This window comes from Urocitellus parryii, chromosome 4 (genome assembly GCF_045843805.1).
Source record: "Urocitellus parryii isolate mUroPar1 chromosome 4, mUroPar1.hap1, whole genome shotgun sequence".
NCBI classification, from domain to species: domain Eukaryota; kingdom Metazoa; phylum Chordata; class Mammalia; order Rodentia; family Sciuridae; genus Urocitellus; species Urocitellus parryii.
The window spans coordinates 29663905-29671333 of record NC_135534.1 but is presented as its reverse complement, the minus strand read 5'-3'; positions in this window follow the sequence as shown (position 1 = coordinate 29671333).

Below are 7429 nucleotides of genomic sequence, written 5' to 3'. Positions count from 1 at the left end.
GTGGTAATTTTTTCATTTAGTAAACTAGAGGCATTCACAGGAATCAGGAGGACTGACCAGTGGACATGGAAACCATACAACAGCAGAATTCAGGATTCTCAAGCTGTCAGGTATCTCAGAATACCTAGAGGGCTCATTAAAAACAGAATTCTGCTTCAGTAGGTCCCGGATGGGGCCAAGAAGTTTACATTTGTAGCAAGTTCCAGGTGAGGCTGATGCAACCAACATTCCAGGAGAGGGAATGAGCCTCTTTGGGACCTCTAGGGACCACTGACAGGAGCAGATCTGGACTCTGGAGTCAAGTTGCCCAGGCTGGAGTTGAGAAGAACTCAGTTTCTTACTGACTGTTGGAACTTTTAATCTCTCTGCGAATCAGTTTCTGCATCTGTAAGATGGAAATGATGTCAGTGATATTAATACCCCATAGGTTCCCTGTGAGAGCAAAATGAATTATCTCTATAAAGAATCAGAGTTGTGCCTGGCCTGTAGGAAGAACTTGATGCACATTAGCTACTCTACTCTGTAATATTTAAACATTTTTCAGTGAGAACTATTGCAAGTGTGCTTTTGTAAATAAACTAGAAAAGGTGAGTAGGAAAAGGTTCCTATGTATTCATGCACATCCAAAATATTTGCATATAATTTCAAGGGGCTCACAGACCTCTGGAAACTCGTCCTTCCCAATGCCTCAGGTTAAGTAGATTATAATAGCTATCATTTTTACACTTTTTTTTTCAGAATCCACAATTCCAGAAAACCTTATGATATCTAAGAAATGAGCCTCTCTATTGCATGAAGCATGGCAGATAATCCACATTCTAAATTATGTCAAAGCCAGTCATTCCTATTTATAGACAAAAGAACTGTGGCTCAGAGAATTCCCAAGTGAGTCTTAGAAGCAGGATTTGCACCCCAACCTATCAGACTGTATGTCACAATGCCCCCTATTCACTTCCTTAGAGTGACTGAATCGACAATTTATCTAGAGGAACATATTTAGCAAAGATTGAGTGATCAGCCCCAGAGGGAAAAAATTAAAAGTTATTCTTGATCTCAAAGAACTTACGCCTAAGAAATTGGGATGAGCACAAATACACAAAATAGTATATCTTTACCATCCACATAATGGACGTGGCAGAGCATTGCTGTGGTTCACTAGATATTTGTTCGCTCTCATTTCCCAGCTTCCCTTGTGTTATATTCTGGTCACGTGACTGGCTGTGGCCAATGAACATGAGTGACCTCTCATAAGCACATCCTCTGATCACTCACTCCTTTCTCTCTCTTGCCTTGCAGCAGTGATTTAGGAAGTGATGAGTTCCAGATGGCACAGTTGGAGATGGAGACAGGAGGGGGAAATGAGCCTCTCTGGGTTTGTCACTTAGATTTCTGGTTACCGCAACATAATCTAACACGCCCCCCACCCCCCACTAGGCAAGTGGGATTGCCATAATTATAGGCAGAGAATTTCCAAGAAAATTAGTGAATCCTGATCTACTCAAGTGTTGAATCAGCTGCAAGCTCCACTCTAGATGTAGTACATCAAAATATTCAGGGAAGGGCCCTGGGAGTTTTTATTTTCAATGAGATGAAACTGACGATTGGTAAATTTGGGAATTCTAGTGCTCTGATCTGCTACATCTCCCAGAAAATCTCCCACAACAGAAACTGTCCCAGGACTTTCCAGAGGGCAGGCTCTGGGGAGGGCTTCCTGGGCTAGAACCCTGATTCCACCTTCTTCTAGCCGTGTCACTTTGGGTCATTTAAGAAACAACTTTGTGAGTAGAAACAGCAAAGGGGTTTCAGTTGGTATCTGGATGCTTCCATCAATGGCTGATACGTGATAAAACTCAATCGACATTCACTATTTGAATGACAGTTAGAATGGTTAGAAAGCTCTCCCTCACAACTCCAACTCTTCTGCCATTTTTTTCTTCTTCACTCATTTCCCAACAACCTTCCTGAACTTCCATGTCCCTGTTCTGTCAGGCTGTGTGTGGGCACTTGGCTCCCAGAAGGAAGGGATCCCACCTGGGGACCTCTGTATCCCTCAGGCGTAAGTATGCTAACAGAGACACAGAGAGATGCTAGGTGCACCTCAGTTATCTTCTTTGGAAGACGTGAGGTGGGGGTGATTAAGACTATCAACTCAGGAATAAGATTGCCTGGAAGCAAATTCCTGTTCTCCTTAATAGCTGTGTGACCTTGGACAAGTTACTTAACTTCCCTGGACCCATTTTCTTATCTATTAATAATGGGAATAATGGTTCTTATTTCATCGGGTCGCCGTGTGAATTAAATAGTCTAAGCATGTGAAAGGCTCAGAACACTGTCTGGCTTATAGTACATGCTTGAAAATATTGTTGACATTCCTCCTTTTAAGATTATCCAGGTGTGGGGATCAAGGGCAAGATACAGAGACCAGGAAATAGAGAGAAGTGAGGCCAGCTCAGAACCCCACCCTAAGGCCCTCAACAAGTCCAAGGTAAAGCTGGACATTCCCCCAGACTCCCTTGGTTGGTTGGAGGGTGCTGGTCACACAAGACAGAGCTTGACCGAGAGAGAGCCATGTTCCGTGAGCCCCCGGACCAGAGCTGGGCTCCCTTGGAGGCTGACTTCCTCTGTGACCAGGGCCCCTGACAGCCCTGCTTCCCCTCCTTTGCGTTCCTTGTCTTCCCTTTGTGTCAGCTAAGCTCAGGGGTGCCTGCGTGGATCTTGCCTTCCTTTGATGGGGGAGTGGCAAGTGAGGAGGGCTTGAGACCAGGGGCGCCGGGCCTGTCCCTGTGGGTGGAGGCAGCTGGAGGGAGGTGGAGCAGCAGGCAGGTAGAGGAGATCAAAGTCTCCGCATCAAAGGGAAGAGGAACCAATCAGATGCAGGACTCTCGTCCTCTGAGACCGGATCTGTGCTCTAATTTGTGAATCGTAGTTAACTTTCAAAAACCAGAAGTACGGGGCAGCTGGACCTCCAGCCCAGGAAGGTGTTTGTGGAAGAGATTCTGGGATGTGACACAGATAGGGCTCCCATGGAGCTCTAAAAAGAAAGTTCTAGAGGGTAGAAACTCCACGGTGAAAATGTCCTAAAGGTCCCATGCTCCTGAGGCTTGCCCTCCAGTATGTGTGTCGGGGTGGGGGGAGACTGAAAACACCAAAAGAGACCTTTCACAGTGTGTGATGTGTCACCAGAGGAAGCTGTGCCAACTGGGATTGGGCAGTCAAGCAACCTCTCTGAACAGCTCATGTTTAAGCTGAAGCCTGAGCAGCCACGTGTGATCTGGGGGAAGTGTGCTCCTGGGAGGGGGGAAGGGGAGTGCAGAAAGGGGTTTAGCCCAGCAGAGGCGCAGCAGGAAGCTCAGCAAGGCTGGAGCAGAGTGAGCAAGGGAGAGGGGCATCTGAGCAAGGGACCGGCCTCGGGGCTGGGACAGGGAGGACAGGGTCATGGGGAGCTGTGGCAGGGGTGAAGTGTGAGTGACAGGCAGTCTTTGGTGGGTTGAAAGTGGCCACTTGGGCGCAGGACACAGGATGGGCTTCAGAGGGCTAAAGACGTAGGAGAGCCTATGGAACTGAAGGAGCCCAGGGGAGAAGCGCTGCATCCTGAGCTGGTACAGTTGGTGGCATTGAAGGGAGTGGCATGTTGGAGCCATACTGACTGCAGAGCAGAGAACCACTCCTCGGGACTCCCTAGAGACCGCTGCAAAGGACCCTGGCTTGATGATGCCACAGAGTGGGGTTCCCAGGGGAGCAGGTGGATCACAGCCAGGCTGTACCACCCAGAAAGAACATTCCCAGATGAGCCACTCTCTCATCCTGGCCTTCACCTGGTGGAGGGACTGGGTCACGGTCCCTGAGGGGCTGCCCGTGGCTGGACTTCTTTCCCTACGTAGGTTCTGCCTGTACAAAATCATTAGTGCAGAGCTTGGAAAGTGAGAAGTGTTGGGAGGTTTGGAAAAAGGTGTTGAATGAGACCAGGACATGTGTGCTGGGGGGCCCAGAGTCCTGTGTCATGGTGGGCCTGGGCCGTGACAGCCCCAGCCCTGGGGAGAGTTATCCAGGTAACTTCAGGTCCTGATCTGGAGGGGACCACTCACCTGCAGCAAAATCCAGAGGAAAAAGGTCCAGGAAGAATCCTGTGCCCACAAGGGCACCTTCAGTGACAGCATCGGCTTTTCCCATCTCCCCCCAGAGCCATGGAAGAGCCCACAAGACCAGCTGGCCATTTTCTTCTCCTTCCCACCTTCTTCCAGCCCCAGCAGTGTCCTGCTGCCTGGGACAGGATGCCTCCCTGAGGTGGCCCTCGAGGTTAGCCTGGCCTCAGCTTGTTCTTTGTTTTCTTACTCTGTTCCCCATTGCTTCTAACAATGTCACAAGGTCCCCAAACCCCACACCAGTTCCTTTGGCCTCTGGCTGGCCTGGGCTCAGCAGGAAGGCTGCCCAGAACTCACAGCGTCAGATCGCCACTCCTGGGGGCCATCCTCTTGTTGATTTTTCACATTTTTTATCTTCAGAGCATGACCCTTTTCACATTGTCACTTCCTGAGCCTTTATTTGTCCAGAAAGAGAGACTCTGGACTTGGGGCCAGAGCAGCTTCTAGGAAAGTTCACTCTCCAAGGCTAAGCTCTGCTTCCTGAATTGAGGACATGAGGGATGTGGAAGGGTGTTGTGAGGACGCGAGGACCCACTCTACGTGCCACCAGGTGCTTCACTGGTAACTCTTGGCGCCCAGGGTTAAAGTGGGGATGCTCTGCCCTCTCGGTGGATCCATCTCAGTGGATTCTCAGAAGTACACATGGGCTTCTGAGTGAGCTGTTGAGAAGGACTGTGGTCAGTGAAAGGTGCCCAGATACCCTTAGGTCCCCTGCTGCACAGAGGCTGGATGGGTGTCTGTGGGCAGGACTGAGCCCAGAGGCCCACAGCCTCCCCCGAGCTGCATGACCAGCTCTCGAGGAAATGCTTTTGGAGATGGCTCACCCGGGGACTCAGAAAGGCTTCCATGGGCCCTGGTAGACTTAGCCGCCCTGGCCGGGCTTAGGAGGTTTGGAGCAAGTGACTTTGGCAGGCACAGAACCACTTTGTGAGGAGCCAGCAAGGACGAGCTGAATCTGCCAGTGGAATTTATCCACAAGGGACTAGAACAGAGGCTGGACCGTGGGTCATCTGCACTGGACGGCTGAAGGCTCCGTGAGGTCTCTTTGGGGGAGGGGTGGGGATGAAAGGAGAGCAGGTGTCTCCTCTTCTGCTACCCAGAGAGGCCACATTCAGTGGGCCAGGGGCACTTTTGTCTTGCTGCACCTCAGCCATGACATGAGTGGTGCTGGGTTTTGGCCACCATGACACATACTTGACCTTTCGCCACCACATGCCCCAAACTGGGCCAAGCACGGGGGACAGGGATGCCCTGCAGCGCGTGGCCCCTGCTCTCAGACCCGCTCATGGCCAGGACCTGTTCTCTCAAGAATGCTGGTGGTTGGTGGGAGCCGGCCCCGGGGATTCCCTTCCTCTGCACTCCTTCCCTGCTGTCCAAGATGGCCGGAGCTGTGGCTTCCGTTCTCAAGTTTCTCCCTTGGCTTCTTGGTCCTGAGTTTAATATCTATTATATTAAGAAACTCGGATGTCACAGAATAGAAGCGCTGCCTGGGATCCTAGAGAACGAGTGTCCAACGTCTCTTGCTTCCTCTCCTACCAGTGCTCTTGTCTGCATCATGGCACCCCTGACCAGGTGAGCCTACCCCTCTTCACTGGTTCCCCAGACCTGGTGAGCAAGCTGGAAGGTGACTCAGGCGAGGGCCTAGAGGAACTCTAATGGGAGAGTGTGGAGTGGATGGAGTGTGGGCAGCGGGAAACTGTGGACCGACAAAAACCGTGACACAGTGGCTTTTGTCCATCCACTTAACAATGACTTGATGAGCATGTACACTGTGCCAGGCCTGCGCAGGCTCTGGGGATATGGTGTTGAACAAAACAAGTTCCTCACTCACATGGTAATGCACATGTTAAATAAGTAAGTCTCGTGGAAGACCATCAAATAAATAGGACTTTATATTGGGGTGGGGAAAAATAAACAGGATGATGAGACTGGGAGCGTAAGGAGGAATGTTCTTCAGAGAGAGTGGTTTGGGCATTTCTGTAAGGAAGTAACCTTCCAGATGAGTCCTGGAAGATGAAAAGGAGCTAGTCTTTTGAAGCAGGGGAGAGAGCATTCCTGGTGGAGGTGGCGAGGCAGTGAGTACAAAGGCCCTGCGGCTGGAAAGACTTTGGAGGGCCTTGGTACTGGTGGAAGGTTGGTGCACGCAGAGTGATGGGAAGTGACAGGTGATCAGGAGTCAGAGGCTGACAGGTGCCTCAAGCTCAGAGAGAGCCGTGGGTGAGGACTGATGGTGCTGAGGACTTTGTTGGTGCAGAGATGAAGAGAAATGTGTGAACACATTCAGAGATAGACTGCCAGTGAATTCAACAGGGTGCAGACGGGGCAGCACTGGGGAGAGGGAGCGGCAGGGACGTCTCCCATGTTTCTGGCTGGAGCTGTTCCTTAGGGGATGGAGAAGCCTGGGAAGGTGGAACCAGGTTTAAGGGTAAAACAAGATCAGATTGGCTTTGCAGAAGCACTGAGAAGAAGCACAGGGCAGGGATCCTTCATCTTAGAGAATGGTCCAGGATTCCATGTGAGAGATGATGAGGACCCAGCTGGTGGCAGGGTGGCAGGGAAAATGATGTCCCTGCTAAACAAGCCATGAGAAGAACTTTCCGCCTTCCAAATGCTCTGGATCTCTGTCTGCAAGACTGCCAAGCAGGCCAAACCAGAGGGGGGAATTCTTTTTGGAAAGTTCATGTGAAGCCACCATTTGGAAGGGAGCAGAGGCGGATGATACAGAAAGCGGGGTCGGGAGAGAGACCAGGTGGAGGCTGCGGCAGTGCGGCATCTCCTGCAGCCGACTGCTTGACCTGAGAAAGGGGCTCTGGGTGCCATCTGTGCGGGGAGAACACCATCCTGTGGAACAGGTGGACTTGTAGCCACTTTCATGGCCCCTGACTGACCAAGGCTTCCCTGGGGCTCTGCAGCCATGAGGACCTTCCCAGGAGGTTTAGGATGGAGCATTCAGAGAGGCTGCAGGCACAGCAGGCTCTGGGATTCCTGCCCTCAACTCCTCCATGGCTTCTCCCTGGAGCGGGGGCCAGGCTGAGTCCAGGTCTTTTCTCCTTGGTCTCACTGTCCCCTAGCTATGTCCCTGCCAGCCTCTGAGGTCAGCAAGGGGCAGGCGCTGGTGAGCACTGGCAGTGGCTGCTGGATCAACCCTGTCAGGACATTCACCCATTCACACTGACACCCACTGGACCAGTCCTTACCGAGCACCCACAACTGCAGACACTGTCCCAGGTGCTGGGGGCCAAAGGGAGGGTGAGACCCAGTCTCCACCCTCAAGAAGAGGCAAATGG